The sequence below is a fragment of the Colius striatus genome, chromosome 3, assembly GCF_028858725.1.
Source record: "Colius striatus isolate bColStr4 chromosome 3, bColStr4.1.hap1, whole genome shotgun sequence".
Taxonomy (NCBI): domain Eukaryota; kingdom Metazoa; phylum Chordata; class Aves; order Coliiformes; family Coliidae; genus Colius; species Colius striatus.
The window spans coordinates 50,303,529-50,325,240 of NC_084761.1; the positions used below are offsets into that span (position 1 = coordinate 50,303,529).

The 21,712-nt window shown below is 39.6% G+C and overlaps 1 protein-coding gene across 2 annotated transcripts in view; it reads right to left on the reverse strand.

Annotated features, from left to right (window-relative positions):
• The window catches only part of CCSER1 (coiled-coil serine rich protein 1), a 690,264-nt gene extending 669,748 nt beyond the window's left edge, over nt 1–20,516 (reverse strand). For both annotated transcript variants that reach the window (XM_061993283.1, XM_061993284.1), the window contains exon 1: nt 20,292–20,516. The gene's annotated coding sequence lies outside the window, so the exon portion shown is untranslated. The remainder of the gene's footprint in view (nt 1–20,291) is intronic.
• Between the last annotated feature and the right edge of the window lie 1,196 nt (nt 20,517–21,712).

Consider the following 21,712-nt stretch of genomic DNA (forward strand, 5'->3'; position numbering starts at 1 on the left):
CAGATTTGATAATCAGAGGATTAAAAATCTTAGGTTTGTAATTAAGAGATCTCAGCATCATGTCATTTTTTTTCACCTCAAAAAAAATTCCTGTTAGCTAATAAGGAAATTCATCTTTCTTAATAAGCAGCAATGAGGACCTCACATTTAAAAAAAACTTCAGGCTTCCTGCTCTAATCACAGGACTTAACATTCCTGCAAGATCTAAGCTGCCAAGAAAAGAAAGAAAAAAATCTATGTTTCAAAGTTAATTTTCTTAGTATGAGTAGATAGAAAACATTTTTTTCTCTCCATCAAGAAAAGACTAAAAAGTATAGGCTTACAGAATTGCAAGTATTCATATAAACAATGGATTAACTTAGCAATCTAAATATCAGCTTCAGAATTGATCTGTTAAGATACAATGTTCAGATAACACCAGACACAGTGCAGTGAGACACTAGAACAACAGTGGAATTGCTGCCTACTGAGGTGGCAAACTTGGTGTTTAATTACACCTATTTAGATCAGTCTTTTAAAAAAAAAAATGTATTAGCTACTTCAGTCCTACTCCCTAAGAAAAAAAATTCCTAAACCTAAATATTATACTATCATAGAGAAAGCTGCACACACAAAAAAATGGAGAGGACTTAAATAGAAGTGGGGAGCATAATTAAGGAAAGATGTGTCTTTTAGATATTAATTTTAGTAATAAGTGAGCTTTAACTTAAAAATAACCTGCATATATACAATAGCTTTTCAGGTAGCTATGTTTTTTACTATGATAAGGTGCCACTAACAACAAATATTCATCCATTCTTAGCCATCTCTTTAAGTAAGAGCAAAACCAGACCAATACTGAAGATATTCTATGCTGGTTATGTTGTCAGGGTTTAGCTGTCTTTTTTTTTAATTAAGGGTAATCAATATGCTGCACATAATGATTAAAATCTGTAATTCCATGGGATTTTAGCACATTCATAGATCTTTTACATCACAGTGATTTATGTCCCCAGCTCTCACCTCCTCAGGGGTACCAGAGATTGCAGATACCTGGCCCATTACCAGTACAAAGGCTAGAATTTCGAATGAATCAAATACTGAGACATGAGTTGAGTTCATTTGACTTCTCATGAAATAATCATTTATCACAATCACCAGTTAATCAAGTTTTTGTTTCTGGAAGGTCAAAAAATTTCACTTTAGATAAAAAGCAATGCAATTTACAAAAAAAAAAAAAAGTTTACATGCCAATACCATTTCCTGAAACTGTAGCAGTCATTGCTCTACAAAAACCAAATACTAGGTTAAAAAGCCTCACACATTTGAACATGAATCATCTTTCCTAATTTCATCTGCATTTTTCAGCCTTTCTTGACATCTTCCCTTTCCTATATGATTTCTGAATTCCAGGCCTCTGTGGGATCACTGGAAATGACATCCTGTTCTCTTTGGACAGGATAGGGGAAGGCATATAAAGAAAAGCACATTTCAACTTGGCAATTGGCAGCGCAGGTAATTATTTCAGACGCTCAGAGAGCTGCAGGAGCCCAGTGCATATATTATAATCATACGTCACCAAAGGCCAAGGAGCACAACACTTCAGCTATGCCTATAATCGGCAGTTGTAAATGAGGAAAATATGTAACATCAGCAGTCCTAGGTTTGATGTACCAGTGAAAGAGAGCACTGGAAAGCCGTGTTTCAGTGCTTCTGAAGTGCTCGGGAGCAGCACAGTTTAATGTGCCTGGTAATAAATCTAGGATTTAAACAGAAAGTTGTGCCAGTTTCTCTGTTGGCAAAAATCAACTTAGGCCCACTGAAATACAGGGAGCAATGGCGAGGAGTGTGCTCTGAGACAGTAATTTTATTGCTGTTAGTACTCAGCTTACTTAGCCACTGCTAATCAATCTGCTAATGACACTAAATTGTTATGGCTAATGACATACATTGTTACAATACATTGTCACTTTCCTACATAAATTTCCAGATGTATGTATCATCTTACTGTGAACCCAATTCCGTATGCGTATTGTCTTCTTCTTTCCTCTGGCTTAAGCATGGGATGTGAAATATATTGGGCCTCTTCAGTATTGTCATTTTGTCCTTTTTCACAGCCCAAAGTATTTCTGCTTTCTATATAAGGCAATCTTATTCATTTAAGGAAAAGCTATTTGCCAGGAGCCCCATATGCTACTTTCAATTCTGTATTCTCTGTATGATCTTTTATGTATCTGAAAAATGGGGAAATCCCAGCTTCATTAGATTGTGAGATCATTGTTTGGAAGGTACCACACAAACGCTAATCATCCCTACTTTGAGGCATGCTAAGAGAATATAGCTATATTGGCTGTCTTCCAGTGAAAGCCTCAGTGGGCGTGAAACTATACAGGAGCCAAAACTTCATGGTGTATTGTCAAAGGAGACATTCCTTAAGAAATACGAAGGGTGGACTCCTCAAGATAAGAGCTATAAGAGAGAAGGAAGATGAAAGGCAGCTGGCACCTCTGACAATAGGCTTTACAACAGGAAATAATGAGGTGCAGCAAGACCCACTCTGCTCTCCCTGCCTGGCTGTTCCCACTGCTCCTGCCCACATTCTGCACTGTGCAGCTATTTTAACCTCAGAAAACAATTAAGTAATATTTATAAAGTGCTTTTGGAAAGGTCAAGCACTGTGTAAGCATTAAATGTTACTGCTATGGTAAGGAGATAGAAAGGGGTTTAAAGCAGTTGAAATACATATGTTATTAGTTTTAATAAAGCATCATATATTCTTATAGTGGAACAGATATTTAAGTTTTAATCCACCTTACTTATATCATAGTTCACAGGACAAAATTCATTTAAAAAAAAATCAAACAAATTTAAACCAATTTTAAAGACCATGACTACTGCAAAAATCTCTTGACAAAAACAAGATTTAGTCAAATGGATGACACAATTTTCACCAGGCAGTAGTAAACATCTTTATTTGCAATCTCAACAATCAAGTATGCAAAAGGATGGAAGTTCCTGTAAATAAGTACGTTTTACACAGCATATATCCACAAACACAGTATAAGTGTTCAGAATTTCTGAAAATTGAAAGAAAAAGAAAATAAACAGAGAAGCAAAGCAACATTCACTGTCAGACTGTCCAGCTGAAAGCCTCTCCTGGTCTGCATCTGAACAGATTCATTGCGAGGAGCTACAGCTGTCTAGCTGTCATATGGCAAAAGGAACATCACTCAAGGTCAGCAGTTCTATTGTCAGCCTTCTAACACTGCCAAGCTCCTGGTACACAACCTGCATAGGTACACATAAAATATCACACTTTCCTTGACAGCAGATTTCTCCATTCCCTCCTCAAAGGCCCACACTGCTGTTGCTGTCTCTTTCCCTATATCTATCATCATCCAAATTTTCCCATGACAACGTTTCCATTTCTGATGCAAGCATCACCTGAGGACTCCTATCTTTTACAGTAATCAAAACCAGAGCATAGTATTGAAGCAGTTGATGCAAATCATGTCCTGGGATGCATCAAAAGAATCATGGCCAAGTCAAGGGAGGTGATTCTCCCTCTCTTCACCACTCCGGTGAGATCCCACCTGAAGTGCTGCACACAGCTTGGGGGCCCCCAACATAAGAACAACATGAAACAGCTGGAGTCCAGAGGAGGGCCACAATCAGAAGGCTGGTGCACCTCTCCTGTGAAAATAGGCTGAGAGATTTGGGGTTGTTCAGTCTCCAGGGAGACCTTCTAGAAGCCTTCCAGTAACTTAAGGGTCCTAGAAGAAAGCTGGAAAGAGACTTTTTACAAGGGCATGCAGTGACAGGAAAAGGCTTTGAACTGAAAGAGAGTAGATTTAGATTATATGTAAGCAAGAAGTTCCTCCCTGTGGCAGTGGTGAAACACTGGAACAGGTTGCCCAGAGTTGTGGAAGTCCCATCCCTGGAAGCATCCAAGGCTAGGTTGGATGGGGCTTTGAGCAACATGGTCCAGTGCAAGGTGTCCCTGTCCATGGCATCAGTTGAAACTAGATGAGCTGAAGTTGAAATTAGATGAGCCATTCTATGATTCTATGAAACCAGTCCAGAAATTTGTCCATCACAGCCAACTAGACAGAAACAAGGACAGTTCTTAGAACAGGGCACTCCCATCGAAATCCTTCAGTCACCAAAACGCTTAACAGTCAGCAACTACTGCCCCTACTATAGGCTGTTACTGTGACATGGCTTTAGTAGTAGCTTTAGTTGATGCACAAAGGACAGTCTTTGAACACATCCTTTACTTGTAATAGTCTAGACATCTGAGGTTCAGCTTTGTGACAGATGCTGTATTTTGTGATTTCATTTTTGACATATTTCATTAGTATGGAGTATTAAGTAACACTTTCAAGAAATAAAGGGGCTGGGTGGCTTTACACCTCAAAGTCATTAAAATACTGAACTTCCCACTATAAAATTAGCTGTGTATGTCTGCTGAGTCTTTAATTATACTTTGAAGAGCAAGAAATCATAGACATGGAACCCACATGAAAGAAATGGCCTCAATCCAAAAGGAAATAATGTATCATCCTAAACTGTATAACTGAGTAGTAGTTTAATTACAGTTTGCCTAATTATATCTCATGACATTATGATATTGCAGCATAAAACCAACTCTCTCACATATATATACATATATATGTACACATACATATATATGTACACACATATAAAACTTACATAAAAAAAATATTATTCCTGTACTATACACAAGAAAGTCTGAAGTTCATAGTCAGCCAAGAAACATGCCATATGCCTTCCATACACTTCATGCTATGAAATGCTACCACAGCAGTCTTCTGAACAATCCAGCTGCAGACAACATACGGTACGACTCAATTCCAATCTTCTTCCACTTATTTTCCTCTTGAAATGTCAATGTCTTTGAAAAAAAAACTCTTGGCATAAAGAGGAGCATTCCTTTGGAGGAGCATTATTTCAAATAAATAAATAAATAAACAAATAAATATCATACACTGAAGTCCTAAAAATAAAGAGAATCATGGTGGAAATAAATGAGAGAAACCTGTTTCAATCAGGGTCTTTGTACTGGACAGCTCAGACAAAAGACTACTAAAGATCATTTTCACTTTCTGTGGGTTCAAAATTACGAGTAAGGTTTTTATATATCCACTGGAGTCCAAGAAGATGTCAATATGAGAATGTGTTCATAACAGTTTAAAGACACAGAGCACTGACACAGGCTGCCCAGGGAGGGTGTGGAGTCTACTTCTCTGAAGGTTTTCAAAACCTGCCTGGACGCGTTCCTCTGTGACCTGATCTACATGGACCTGCTTTAGCAGGGGGGTTGGATTAAATGTTCTCTAAAAGTCCTTTCCAATCCCTACTATTCTATGATTCTATGACACTGACTGCATGAAATGTCTTATAAAAGTCCAGGTCAGCATTGAACCCCTACAGAAATACTGAGCCAATATACTAAGATACATGAAAGTATAAATATTTCCCACTTTAATCTCCAGATGATGATGGACTTTATTAAACAGATGCCACCCATCTTTCATTTCAGTTAGCTGAAAGAACCAATTAGATGCACATTTTTGTAATGAAAATGTAAATTCAATGTGAAGCTTTGTCTAACAACAGGCTTGTACAGCAAAGCCTAAACAGAGTTAAGCCATGGTCTCTGAGGGCTCCTCCTGGCAGACTGATAATGTAGGATAGGAAGTGACTGTAACTGCACACATCCACAGATGTAAAAGGCAAAAGGCCAACAGATAATAAGGAAAGCAGCTGAAGTCATAGCTGGGAGGTAGAGAGGAAGAAGCATACATTTCTGGTTAACAAAATCGATAATTATTCAATTTCTCAGTTAGCAAAATTCCTGATCTTTTTCATTCAGTATTTCCAAGGAAACAAGACTTTAAGCATACTCTTACATGAAAGAATTGCAAGCTTTTAGAAAACTATCAGGAGACGTCTACCATGCGAGCTATGAACACTGTCTAGCCATGTGAACCATCCAGCGGACAGCCTGCAGGCCATACTGGGCACATGGGACACTTCCATCTGACCTTACATCTGGAGGAGATGGAAAATGGCTGCTCAAGTAGTGATCAGAGACATCCAATCAACTGAACATCTCAGTCTGACATCCAACATAGGTGGCATTTCTGCAGTGGCCTGGGGGTGACACTTCCTACCAAGGATAGGGAGAAGCACCTTTCATGTCCTGAATCCTTCTTTTTACCCCAAAATCTTGAGTTATCCCATCCCGCAGACCATATCAAAATAAGTCCTTCAAACAGACTTTAAGTCAAATCTATCTCAATATGTAAGATTACAGAAAGCAGTCTTCTATGAGAACTGTACTGATATTTATTTTTTAAGTCCCATGGAAACCAATTAAACTAATTAAACTCTCTCCATCAACCTTCTTAAGGCTGTCCTAATGTGCAAGAACATGAAGATGCAAGAGGCTAGATCATTTTCCTACTTTAAGCTGCTAAAAAAAATGGACAGATTAATCCACATGTGCAGTGAAAAATGCTTCCATATTAAAAATATATTTTAAATACCTGAACTGCACTCTCTGAAAATAAGCACTTATTTAATCCATTCAGCACAGTCTCAAAATAAAAACTTACCTTGTGAGAGTGTGCATCCCAGGAATAACTATCATTCTCAGATTTCAGGGATAGAATCTTGCATAAGCTTACCTCATTTCCTTTAAACTCTCCAGAAGCTGCCTTATTTTCCAATATATGACACTAAAGTGACTTACTCCAGCAAGCAGTTTTACTAATAAAATATACATCAGGAAAAACATCTCCTTTACTTCTACTCAGTACTCCCCTGTGCAGAGACATATCTTAGCCTCATCCCTTGCATGAAACAGAGATTGGTTACTCACTACTTCAGTAAGTCACTGTTTTTCTAATGCAGTTTAAGGGTGACCTAAATCCTTGCTTCCTATTCATGCAATGGTTCGTTTAGCTTATTAAAATTAACCCTGTACAAGCAAGTTCATCTTATTATGCAGCACAAACCACTCTTTCAAATTTAATTCCTCTTATTAAGTATGCACTAACAACCTTTTTGTTCATCTAGAACTCAAAAGTTTAAGAACTGATTTTTTTAAAAGAAGTGATGCTAGTCATGGCCACAGTGCTTTTCACATCATTATCTATTAAGAGGGCAAATTGTCATACACAAATGTAAGAAAGAAGGAGTGATCAGATTTAAAACACAAATACCTCAGAGAGTGGATTTTTTCTTACCATGAATAGAGTTGAAAGGCTAAAATACCATTAGTTCAGAGAAATCTAATGTTCATCTTAAGTCATGTTATAGAATCTGAAATTAATTCAGCTGTCTAGAAATTGTTGTCATCACTTGATACATAGAAAACAAGATCTCCCTTATTTGGCCATGTGGGACAGAAGATTATCAAAGTTCAAAAAAAGCCGAAAAATATCAGCAGCATTCCCTTAGTTCACAGAGTAAGATTGTCAGATCACGCAACTTGTATTATCTTGGACATTGTGGGCATAACCAGCTCTTGTGAAGACCTTCAGTTCTTAATTTCCATGATTGTACACAATTTTAAGGAACCTTTGTGAATGAAGAACTTTGATCTGGCGTGGTCATTTCTGAGATGAAGCCAGTTCATGCACCCACCTGAGGCACAGGCAAAACCTCATGTCCAAGAAGAAAATAAGATACCGTCTTCTAAAAATATTCATCCCACATCTTACCATTTTCTAGTCAGAATTTCTGCATACTTGGTAACATCCATTAGATTTCACTTCCATGAACTTGTCCTGTATTTCCTTGAAAACAGATTTTTAACCTTAAATATACACTTTGCCATGAAGCTTCAAGTTTACATACCCATAACAAACAGCTTGTTAGAAAACAATATTTTTTTAAATGGCTACACCTGATTTCATTTGACACAGCCAACAACAATCAATAAAAACAGATAATCTATTTTTAACATTTTAAAAAACAACATACCAATATTATTTTTTACTGTATCTTTTACATCACAACTGATCTAGACAATGTATATATTGGGGAGAAAAAAGTCCTGTAAACCAAAAAATCTTAAGAACTTGATAATTAAATTTTCAGAGAGCACTCATTCCTTCCATCAATTTGTGTGAACGATTCAAATTAAGTACAGCCTTCTCTCTTAGATTTCTCTGTTAAAGCCACAACTTTATTTTAAGGTATTTCCACCACAAAACTTAAAACCTTTTTGGGTACAACAGGGCATAGACACCTAACAGTGACATCACAGATTTCACATCTTGAATTAATACTTCGTGTCAATACAGGCTAAGGGAGGGAAATAACTGCATACCTGAAACCTTTATCACGAACCAAAAAAAGCAGAAAGAAAAATCCAAAGAAGCAAGAATTGCTGAAATGGCATTTTAAATATACTTTAAATACTTAAAATATTTGAAATATTTAAATTAATTAGTCATTGACTACTTAAAAATCTGTATCTGTAGATAATTTTCTTGATCTCCACCACTCGTCTGATCTGTGCTTTCTAGGGAAGAGTACCAAAACCACAGTAACAGCTTGAATTACTTCTGGATTTAGAGAGGGATTAACCCAGCTTTTCAGTAATGATAGTATTTTCTCAAAAGCCCATGAAGGTCATGACTAGATTTAATGACATATTGTTTATTATGCTCAGGGCATTGACAAATGTGATTAAGAGCAATGAGGTGCTTCAGCATGGAAAACATTGCTAGGAACTGTGCACCTTACTCAAGCACTTCAAAAGACAGATGACTGCTCCTCCGCAGCCATCACAAGTAATCGTATTTCTTTCAACTACACTAATTAATACATACCTTAAAGGAGGTCATGAATTGCCAGAAAGCTATTGTCTTCCTAGAAGTATATGCCACCCCCCTCCTCCTGTGCTTTCAAATCTAGCAAGATCTCCCCAACAGACAAAAACAGTGAAGTGTCAGATGAAGTTAAAGTATGAGCACACTCTAGAATACTAGCTAAAAGGGACGGTCCTTTACATGGTAGGAAATTTGAGACATGGTCAACTAGCAAGGCATGCAGGCTAAAACCAGCCCATGAGCATGCACGTGTTTCCTCTTGCTGGATGCTCCTTGCAAAAAGTTCACTGTGCAAGCTGTTGTTTCAGGTAGAGTATAAAAAGAAGGTCCCAAATCCAAAGGTGCTAGGCTGAGCTACTAAAGGAAAGGATCTGTTATAGTGAAACAGAAGACCCACTTGCTACTCCATTTGAACAGAGACCGAGAGAGAAACAGAAGGTAAGATAGAATAAAAAACTGCAATACACAGGGAGCCTGTCAAGCTGCTCACAAGACAGCATTATAGTGAATGAAAGGTAAGTACCAGGACAGATGGCAGAAACTTTTAAAGCCTACCAGTGGCTTTTTTTCCTTTTGTAATCAGATGTAGCTGTAGAGATTAGCACAACATAATAAACAGTTTGAGGATTACATGGAAATTCATCTTTGTATGTTTCTACTCCTAGACAAATAAACAAATATGAAATATATGCTGTTTCACCTCCAGCCCGGATATTATTTCAGTTTCCATCAAATCTGACCTCTCCAGTAAATGCCACTCAGCGAGAAAACCCTCAGGGCATTAAATGGACAGACTGAGGCATTCAAACACTCCATTCTTGCACAGCACATGTCTCCATGGGTCTTCAAATGATTTTGAAAACTAGATTCCTCACAAAACATTGCACCCTTTATAAAAATCTTTCCAGAATGACATGACAGGCTATGACCTAGCACTGATTACAGGAAAAACACCTGTTCACTTGTAATGCATTGTTTAACTAGTGGCAAAAATCTAGTTAACAGAGGTTAAAAAAAACACCCAAACAACAAACTCATGGTAAAATATCTCCTGAAATAATTTCACCTATACATAGTAGTGACTGGCATCTTTCCCTTTATACCAGAAACATATGTAGAGTACTACTTTGTTCAGTTATATTGACTTCACTAGGAACATATTTCGAGAAAGGATTGTAGGACAGGGAATAAAGATAATCGTATTTTGTTGATAATAGCTTTTGACTTGGGAATCCAGAAGACATCTATGCAGCACATTCTGGTTAATTTCCTTTGATATGTGAAGCTTAACTCCAGGGAAATAAAAATAATGTATTCAAGGAATCTTTCCACACACCCCCATAATTGTTTCTATTGTCATAGCTTCATTAAATCCCTCTGGTAAACCCCTAAAGTATTGTGGATCTGTGGTGTTGAAGATAATAAAGTAGCCCCTGAAACAACTTTCCTGAATAACAATAATTCATAATTGATAAATTACAAAAGGTCTTTCTACTACACATACAGTAACCAGAGCACAACTGAACTGCTATCAGCAGACTGAAGCGCAACATGAACAAAAGCAAAACTATCACAGTGCCAAAGTAGAAATACCAGTTAAAAAAAAAAAAGATGCTTCACCCTTGAATCACTTTGTTGTACCCTACATACCAGTTTATCTCAGCTGAAATGTTCATTCTAATAAACAGGTGCATTTCCTGTACACAAGCTCAGTAAATGGTTTTACAGGAACATGGCAATACACACCTGTCTGACAGAGCAAACGAAGCTTATTTTATATTGAAACATGCCCTTGAATAACCACTATAGTGCCCTGCCCAAACTGCTTTCCAAAATAACTAACCAGATGAGGAGGTTTTTGCTGTAGTTACTGTGCCAAACACTCATACCATGTCATTATTTTTCACAGTCACTCTCTTCAATATTTATTCTGTATGTTCTCCACCATAAATTGTGATCAGCTACACTTCAGAAACATAATATGCTTTCAAATCTTAGCATAAAGATTAGAGTACCAAAACTTAACATACCATATGTCTGTTAACCTTCTTTTGACACAAAGACTCCCTTGCTTTATTTCTAAGCTCATTTTCTACTAGAGCAACAAACCACTTAAAAACACTTTGGTAGGATTGCACACTATTTGAATACAAACACTTGGATTTTTTATTTGCTACTAATTGGTAAGTGTTTTCCTATTGCACAGAAAAACAGATGTCTTTATCTGAAGTTCTTTCCTACTTCTCTACCTTTAACACATGTCCTTAAACCAGAGGTACCACTGAGATGTTGAATGGCAACAGAGTACACTTTACTAGTTTCCCAGCTTCAGCTGGGTATCCGTAACTGGGACCTTCCTTTCAGTTACTTACACTACTGTCAGTCCTTCTGTTCTTCCAAGCACTTAGGCGCATTAGTTCAAAGCAAAACCAATTAATCTGCACCTTCTCAACAGTAAGTTTTGTTTGGGCTTTCCCCATCCCTTTCTAACAACACATAACAAAAAGAAGTCCACTCTGGCCTTCTTTGGTTGTGCCAATATGTTTGCTGGATGTGAATGAAAACAGACGAAGTTAAGAACAAGATACCTGTTTTCCTTTTCTTTCTAAAGCATAGTCTAACAAAACTGCAACGTGCTTCCCTGAGGACTTCAGGTAGGTAAGTATAAAAAACAAAGCCAAATCTTCAAGTGGTGTAAACTGACAGAGCGTGCAAGGCTTAAACAAATCAATTCTCATGCGATACTCACCAGTCCAATGCCTTGAATGTATGCTCCACTCTATGCTTTTGGAAAAGCTGGTATAAAAACAACCCAGGGGAAGGGTGGATGATCACTCCAAAAAAAAAAAAAACCAAACCCCAAACCAAAACCAATTTAAAAAAACCACTCAGGGTTTTTTCTCACATATCATTATGACTGCCAGATCTAACAATGTCTTAGTTACCCACAGATTTGCATGCTGTGGTTAGTTCATTTTAATGTCTAAGAAGCTCCCAGCAGCCAAGATACAAGCAAGACTCCTCTCCTAGGTTGACCCCTTGATACTGATGACAGAATGAGCTCGCCCGGCAGCCTTTCACTCAGCCAGAGAAATTACATGAATGCACCTCTCTCTGTCCTCTGATTTCTGAAAACTTACTAAAACTTTAATTCAGTTTTAAGACATGTACTCTTTTCTCAAATATTGCTGAATACAACCAACAAGTTCAAAAATACATGATGCATATTAATATACAAACAAGACACCAGGACAGCAAGCATCATTTCCACAGTAAATCGGGATAAGCTATTTTTATTATATTGTATTTTCTTCTACCCTCTGAGTAACATCATTTACCAAAGGTTTGCCAGCTTTGTTTGCAACCTCCAGGACAGAATGGAGGAAAACCAACAAAATACCTAGGGAGAGACAACAAAGACACTGTAGTTCAAAAGCCATTGCATTCCCTGGTTACTCCACCCTTCTTTCACTCAGCCAAGGGCAGTCACTGCTCAGCCTAAGACATGCAAGGCCAAAGGAGAGCTACAAGCAATAGGTGTGTTTGGCTCCATTGAAAAAAGTAGTACTATAACATTAGCTGAAATCTAGATTCACAAGCATTACATTTGAAAACAGCTTTTAATTCCTTCATTATTTATTACTAAAAAAGAAAAATCTCCATAGATTTTATATAGCTACTGGGTTTACCATTTAAAGCGGAAAGAAATAGTGGTTTCTGAAAACCAGTAACAAAAACCTGGGTGACAAAAGGAGTTCAAGTTCCTGTTTGGTTTTCGGGTGGTTGGTTTTTTTTGGTTTGGTTGGTTGGTTTTGGTTTTTTCAAACTGGAGGAGTAGACCATCTTCACTGTCCCTTTCAGCCTTCCTCAAATCGTTGACTTGAAACAGTTGTTCAGTTCCTCACCAATAGCTCTAATGCATCTCTCAAGCTGTTCTCTGTCATGTCAAGTCCTGTTTTACTTTAACTAAGGAAACTCTTTATGACAAGGACTTAGTCTATATTTAGAAAATGCTGCATAAAGATATAGTGCTGTGTAAGTGTTTTACAATTACTCTGGTGTTCAACTTCAGCATTTTAGAAGTCACATGCATCCTCCCAGGCAATTGTAAACTATAAGGAAAAAAGAATTATTAACGCCAATAGAGAATTGTTTCCTTTATACACACTTTTTTCCCCTTGACTTTTTTCAAAGCATATAGAATCACAATAAAACAACTACAATGTAGAATATTCATCAAATTCATAAGAAAGCATGAGAGAACAGACAAATCTCTAAAATCCTCTCACCCTTTTCCAATAGTAACTTATTGCTTACCCTCTTCAACTAATAGAATCATTCCAAAGTCCTCTTAAACTAAAGCTCTATAGAAGTAACGTGTATTGCAAATTTACAGCTTTCAGAAACATTTTGCCCACAACACATGAAACTCCTCAAAACCAGGACAAGTAGTATTTTTTTGGTTTCTTATTTTCTCACACACATACCCCTCAAGTAGGCTTTAACAGCTGTGAACTTATGTTTGGATATTACTGTACTAGAGTAAGTAAATGAAAAAAATCCTTTCTCTTATTTCTGAAACATTTGCTATTCCACATGTAGAACAGAACATAGCTTTCAACTGAAAGCACCACAGCTTACCTTTTGACTGTGGGGGGGTGTGTTTGTGTAAGTATGCACTATTTATTCCAGAAAATGGGTCCCTATGGTGTCTAGGGAATATTATGTAGGCCTGTAAGCAACTCACGGGACAAGTTAGCTAAAAACGTCATATAAGTCTTATTAGTGCCCTAGTCTTAATCATTAGTTCTTAATTTGAAACTATTATGCATGTAAATGATATGTGTCTTGACAAAGAAGATTCAGATGCATAATCAAGTTATTAGGCCTTTAGCTATGTCACATAAGGTGTTTGCATGTTCTTAGCTCATGTCAAACACTAAATGAAAGTTCCAACTAACTTTTCTACATATCAGAAACACGCACAAGTCCAGCAGAGCTGCAGATTGAATGGTGTAAAACAGTCTTGTGGCTTCTGGTTCTGATTTCTGCCTGTTAAAAACTTAATCTTGAAGGAAATTTATCATTAACAGACAATTGTATGTTACTCCCTTATTAAGGGCCAAGAGCAAGTACTGAAGAGTGGTGTGAAATTTGCTGAGAGTCCACCACAGACAATCAGCCACCAAAAACATAATCAGGATGTTAAGATGAGGGCTTAGGAGAGGAGAAAGATTACCTTGTGGCTAATGTGACTAATGCCTGATTTTCTTCTAACAAACTTTTTGTGGTGAGGTAGAAAAAAGGCACAGAGCTGAGAGAATGTAACAGATGATTTTTCATCTGTTTTCATTCCCCACCACCTCTCCTCTGTGTCTTTTTATTCCCTAGCTCAGCAGATGCCCCAGAGTTTGCTAGCTATGAAATACCTAAGTAGCTATGCAACAAGTGATTACACCACAATGTTTTGCACTACTACAGGCATACTGAAACTAACATTTCTGTTAAGTGAAATCAATTTGTAAATGTCATTTCCTATGGATGCTGTGTCCCAACAAGTATCAATAAATATTTAAAAAGTTACATACATTGATACTTATTACCTACAGCTACTTTGCCATTCTAAGCACAACTGATGTCTTGCAGTTACAGTTGAAGGTATGATCTGTTCTCAGGGTATTTGAGAGGTCTGTGAATCTGAAAGAATGTACATTAACTTGCAGTATCATGTTAAATAAACATGGAGAAAGCTTGTCACCATTTTCTGTCAGTCACTTCCCAGCAATATCAAGAGAAAAAGCATTAATATATCATCGAAGAATATTCTTACCAAGGCAATTTACTAACATTCCTGCATACTAGAAATAAAATCAGCTTGTTAGCACTTTAATCCTTTCAATATATAGATGAAGCTATTCTGCTGTTAATGTAGAAACTTTAAATAATAAACGTTCATTTTCTTGCACAGACTAAAGTATACTGACATTTAATGAAGAAAATGAAAGGTAATCTCATTTTTGCAGGACTGTTTTTCTATTTCCAGTGTACCTGTGCCACAACCTGCTCAGTAGCTCATTAAAAAAAATGACCCTGTATATTTTGAAGTTATAAAACCTGTTAAAACAGTCACCAAGGCTACTGTTCAATTCAGTAGCAGTTCTGCCACTGCCTTAAATAACCAAAACTTCCCTGAAAACTGATAGCAAAACTTCACTCTTCTCCTCTCTTCCTACCAGTTAGAGTAGAAAAGGGAATACAAATAACACCTAATATAAAAGATTAAATAAATAAGTAGTTCAGAATTATACCCTCCCATACTCCTCAATTGGCACTGTACTAAATATAGTTAGAAGACACTGCAGAATTTAGAACTGGTACCTAGTACACAGAACAAAGTACAAAACATAAAATGCTGCTGTATTTGGTTACTGGCAGAGAGGGCAGAAGCTGCCATTGCCACCTTAGCACAGCACATCCCTCCTAACATGTTCTGGCTGTACCAGGTGACTTAATCTTTCTCAGGGTCTGCATAGCTATGTCAGCATAGCTAACAATGATAAGTTAACATCATTGTAAGGTAATATTTGCACAGATGCATTGTTTCACAGATTCTGGTTCTAATGACAAGGTTTAAACTACATCACAAGCAACATAAAGATGAGAAATCTGTTGAATACTTATACATTCTCACTCAAATCTAAAATCTCACAGTACTATGCACAATCAGTATATCACTTGATAACTACTCTTTTTACATTAAAATATCTAAAAATACCACGTCAAGGTGGTACATTAAAACAGGAGCAGGAAAGAGGCCTGAAAACAAGAGTGAAGGAAGCAAAATCAGGGAAGAAAGATGATGTTGAAATGCACCAGAACCAATAAATGTATTTTCAGAAGCAATGATTTGCACTACCAAAACATATAGGCAAAGAATATTTTTTAAAGCTTCCTACCAGTCTGTCACAACTGGTTCTTCTCACTGGAAGACAGCTGTGACCCTCAGAAGCATTACTGACTGGGATGGATCTCAGATTCCTGATATGTTAGAACATTATAAAAAATTAAGTGGTCTTTCCTTAAATAATGTAAAAGTGTCATTACATTCTAGGAGTGTTGAACCGCTTTCTCTCAAACTTAACAACAAAACAAAATCCAGGAAAATCTTTTTTTCCTAGACTGAAAAATGTCTGCTAGTAATTAGGGTTTATAGGGGAAATGCACCATAACTTTACACCCAAGTCCTGTCCCTGGAGATATAGAAAGCTTACATATCTATGCCAAAGTATAAAAAAAACTATATTAACAGTTAAGTCATTAAGACTGTGGGACTTGGGATATGTACTCTAGCTCAGCTGTCTTGTCTCTATAACAAATGGAGTGTGTGACTTCAACGCAATCACTGCTTCAGGTTCCCATTTATGAAGAAAATAATTACACATTCATACCTTAATACTCACAGGGACTTTCATAGCAATAAGTGGAGCAAAAGAAATAGTACCATCTGTAGTCAACTTAGAACATATAGATACAAAACATCATCATTCAGACCTAATAATACACCTAACAGTGTATTTGAGGTATTTTATTTTAAAAAAAGAAAGTTTTGGTGGCATACTTACAAAATGCATTTGACAGACTACAGTGCACATTTTTTAAATGTCTTGCTTTTTCCACCTCCTGGACTTTCCTCCTTTTACTTATTGCTTGTCCATGGTTTCTTTTTCCCTTAAGCTATCACTTTATTTTATAATAAACAACTACTCTGTACAGGACAGATTGCATTTCAAGTCAAAGCAGCAGACTTCATAGGAAAAATTAACGTTTTGTTGCCACACAATAGAGAAATTATAGGACAGTCTTCTCTCATGCTCTGCCATGTAGCACGGTGTGAACAAGTGGGAGAGCAGTAAGTAAGTAACTGCATTTAATTAGTGAGCAGCTACAGAGGTTCAATATAATTGCATGTAAAATGTATAGCTGCATCTTCCATAATCTCAAAGTTATAGGCCTTTTCTGAAGCATAGGAATACACATGAAATGTTACAGGTACAAATCTCACTATACATCTTAAGCGCTTATAAGCTCTGTATTTTATATGCCACCCCACACAGCCAGCATATTCAAGAGCTAAAGTCTAATAAAAAAACCCATGTTTACTATATCAAGGCAACCCAGTATACTATCATTGCAGAAAAATTGCCAAATAAACACAATAATGAGAGAAAAACCTCATCAAGCTGCATAGTTATTTCTCATGAAACAAATCCAGCCCCTATTTGCCATTATTTATGTATACATTTCCTTCCCACCCTCTCCGTGACAACCCCCTCCAATTTCAGAAAAACTACTCACAAGGGGAAGGCCTGAGGCACTGAATCATAACAAGCAGTAACTCCTGCAAGATAGAGGATATATAATTCAGTTCTTCCTCCTAACAAGCTGGTACTTTCCAAAAATAGAGCATGCACTGCTTATTAATCTGACTGCAAGTATTTATAAGATTTCTTTCCCATTAATACTTTCACTAACACACAAATGCTATTTCCTCTCATGCTTTACTCGTATTAATGAACCTTAGAAAAACAACTATGCAGCTTTCACTTCATACCTTGCCTCAAAGCTCTGCAATACCTGGTAAATATACAGCTTCCTTATACTAAGACATCTCCAGAAATACAGTGAAAACAATCCATGAACTTAAACTCTATGAAAATGTCATGTCCTCAGACTGTGCAGATTTTATCTATTTTGAAATCTACCACTAAGTTTATTTTGAGAAAATACTTTTATAGGTGACTTTTATCTTCACATTTCAGAACATAAATAGCATAAAATATCCTTATGCAATTCTGACCTTCCAAATGCCCAAGAAGGGATAACCCAACAAAGTTACAGCATCCTCTATGAACTTTCATGGAGGAGTGGGAATTTGTCCAGATGGAACATCATCTCTACATCTCTTGCAATTTTTGAAGCACTCTAGCAAGCAAAAACACTAGTAAATTTGTTTTCGACTGTTCAAATATCCAGCTAAGTAACTATAAAGGCTTATGTGAGGCATTAGCCTTGAATCAAGAAGAAATTCAACCACGTGCAGTTTACACAGCACAAGAGGTCATGCTGTCACACATGCTTGGACCAGAGAATACAAGATGCTTCTTCAGTATCTTCTGTGACTAACAGACTTCAATACCAAACATTCTGTCCTGTAAGTCAGATGTGGTACATACCCTATGTACCATTCCAGATCTTCATTCTGGTACAGTTCCCCATGTCTATCCCTCTACTCAGGCCTGGATCAAGCTCTCCCAAAGGCAGGCCTTGCTCAAGTCATGGTCCACCAGCTATTCCAAAAGTTCTGCCAGAGACTATAGCCAGAAGCTACAGGACTTCACCCTGAGGACTGACAGACAACTTTCCCTGTAAACTAAATTCCCTCACCAAACAGCAACAGAAAGCTGCTTAGTATCCCTCCAAACCAAACAGGGAAATTCTTCAAACTACAAGAACCATTGCACTCGGGACTCCATGGGGTAAAAAAATTCAAGTTTGCAGAAAATATCTCTTATTTATACAACATGCTTTCAGCAGATCCTGGACTGCCATGTATTACCTCCTCCTGAGACAGTGCTGCCTATTTAAGGGATGTTACACTCTATTTGGGATGCTAGAAATTAATAACTCTATAAAAAAGTAGTAACCATGATGTCTGTAAGAGGACTTTCTAAGGCTAGTCATTCCTTTGAGTCAGCCCTTCCCATTTCTATTTCTAAGAAAACATTATTGAAACATTTTTCTTCTGTTTCTGCAATAAGTCCTTGTCTCAGGAGTTACAGCTAAAGCAAGTCACTGCAGAGGTGATCACCAATGCAAATAAAAAAAAGAAGTATGTATTATTACTACTTCTACCTAGATAAATACAAATACTGCTGTCCTTTGTATCAATAGCATCTGCACTAGAGTCACATAGAATGAAGAGCTGTAAAGAGGACAAGAATCCTCCTGAATGATTAGGCGCAATGTCTTTGCTATCTGAGCTTTTCCAGTTCATTAATATTTCACTTTTATATATTCCTCAGCTGCTTTTACAACATGTTCCTTTCTCTCCTTCTTAAGTATGAGCAAGGAGAATTGTTTGAAGTAACTAGTAGACCTTGCCTCACATCCCCACCTCCATGCCCCCTGAGAGTTTAACACTTCAAGTGCAACATACATTAGATAGAAAAACACATCTGGCGTAGAAAGGATAAGAGGAGATTCCAAGTCTCCCTTTTAGTTACATTCAACTATAAAGGTATGCAATAAGAAAATAAAGTGTACTACAGTTTCTCTCTATACCAAAGCACTTGCTGTCATAAATCTCAAAGGTGAAATGAAGACTCAAAGCTGTGGGGGGTTCCCATCTTTGTGGAAATGCAGAACTACCCCGTTCCTCTGCAAGACAACTTGCAGAAACAATCTTTTTCTTGCCAGAAGTGACAAATAACCTCTTTCATCCAGGAGAAGCAACACAAAAAACCATCCAGAGGAAATATGGGATCTTCACAAACCTCTTCCATATTAGCACTACCATCACTAAAAAGCACCACTTTTTAGGCATGCCATGAGATTTCGGAAAGTACGAGCAGCATCCTCCAGCTCCCACCTCCAAACTCAATCCCATAGCAAAGGCCACATAAGACCACCAGTGCCCGAGCCCTATCCATTCACATTTCTGCAACCACTTCTCCCTGTCATGTCCATAGGTTAATTGCAGATTATTTAATAAAGCCGGGGAGTGGGGGCGGGGGGAAGGGGAGGGCAACGGTGGAAAAACGCCAAAAACCGATTAAAAAGGAATCTGATCTTTTTCCCCTTCACCTGCAAGCAGGGAGGCCGGAGGTGACTCCCTGAGAGGTGCAGCCGCCGAGGCACCGGCTTCCCCCAGCGTAGCACACTGCAGGCCGGGCCCAGAGGATACCCCATCGCCCCTGGGCCTCCCCCTCCAACGCCGCGGCCGCTGAGTGACACCTGCGGGCGTCGAGCCCCTCTGCCCGCCCCGCCACAAAGGCGCGAGTGCCGGTGTCCGCCCCGCCACCCGCCCCCTGGCCGCCCTCGCTAATCCCCGCCGCTACCGGGGATCAGCGCGGAGCTGCGGCACCGGCAGCCCGATCCTCCTCCTCCGCCGCCGCCGCTGCGGCCGCGCCGCGGGTCGGCGCAGGGCAGCCGGGAGCCACCGCCCCGCCGGCTGGGAAGGCGAGGCCGGGCGTGGGGGGGCCGCCCGCGCCCTCTAGGCGACGCCCGCCCGCATCCCCTCGGCACCTGGGAGGGGAGAGGAGGCGGCCCCGCCGCCGCGCGCCCCTGCCCTCTCCCGCGACCGGCTCCCCCGGGGTACCCCCGCGGCCTGGGCCGGCTCCCCCTCACACCACCGCGGCGAAGCTCAGCCTGGCAGTACCATGTTACCTGGCCGGGCTCCTCCAGCTCCCGGAGCGCTGGCTGTCCGCCGGCGGGGGCTAGGGAAGCTTCTGACCCCCTGCGGGACCGCCACCGCCCCGCCTCCGCGCTGCCTCGCTGGGTGGGTGCGTGCTGAGTGGGTGAGCGGTGGGTCTCCAGCGATCCCCTGGCGCCGGCTGAATAATCCGTCCGGAGCGGCGGCGCCCCAGTCAATCAGTCAGCCCGTCAGTCAGTCATGCTGCGGCCGGGCGTGTGCGTGTGTGTGCGCAGCAGGCGGATTGGCGGCGTGTGGGGGGGGAGGCGGCGGGCGGGGGCGGGCCGAGGCGGTGCTTCCGCGGCTGTGCCGGTGCGGGGAGCGTGTGCCCGCGGTGCTGCGCAGGACGGTTCGATGGATGTATATGTGTGTGTGTGTATGTATATCTGTCTCTGTGTATCTGTGTGGGATGAGTGTGTCCGTACGTGTGGCGTGGCGTTGTGTGGGGGTGGGTCGTGTGTGTATGTGTATGTGTGTGCACCTATGCCGCGGAGGGTTCTGCGAGTGTCCGTGGCCGACCTCCTCCTGCTGCGTTGCCACCTGCCGCCGCTGCCTCCCGTCGCTGCGGGCCTGGTGAGGCTGCACCCCGCCGGACCCAGCACCAGCGCGGGGTTGAGCCGGGCGAAACGGCTTTCCTGGCCTCCTCAGGCGAGAGCAAACAGGCTGTCGGAGGGGGCACAGTCCGAGTCTCCCCGGCAGAGATCGGGCTCCGCTCCGGTGTGTTTACACTCACCATCTGCTCAGGGATTTGTATTTCTTTTTCTCCCGTTCCCGTAGGGCGGTGGAGCCGTCTGATTTCACTTCCTCATCCTTTTTTCAGATGCGTGTTTTGTCATCATTTTCCAGTTGCTCTACCGCCAGCCCGGCGCACTGCCGACCCTGGGAGGGAACAGGGAAATAGTGTTCAAGAAGTAGTCTCCATTCCAAAAGCAGGTCTCGCCTGCATTGCTGTAAGAGCAGCAATGATTCCCCCACGATATTGGGTCATGGCAGAGGTCAGTTATGTGACATTTAAACCTTATGAATTGAGTTCCTTATTCAATTCAGAAATAAAAGGTAAAACAGAGGAATAACCATATTCTCCATGTCTGATACTTAAGGAATATGATTAAGTTTTCATAGTTTTTTCTTCTAATTTATATAGGGTCCTTCCTGCATCATGTACCGAAGTGAACTATTTTGCTTCAGTACTGAAAACTGAGTGATAATTCACAGGTGACAGTCTGCAGATATGTTCCATGCCCCCTCATATCATTTAAAAAAAAAACAAAAAAAAACCCCAAAAAACCAACATGGGAAGAAAAACATTGACTTGCAGACTTAAGTCTCCACAGGAGCAAATTATATTCTTCATTCTGTAATATCTTTGCCCATCCTGAAACTGAAGACCCTAAAG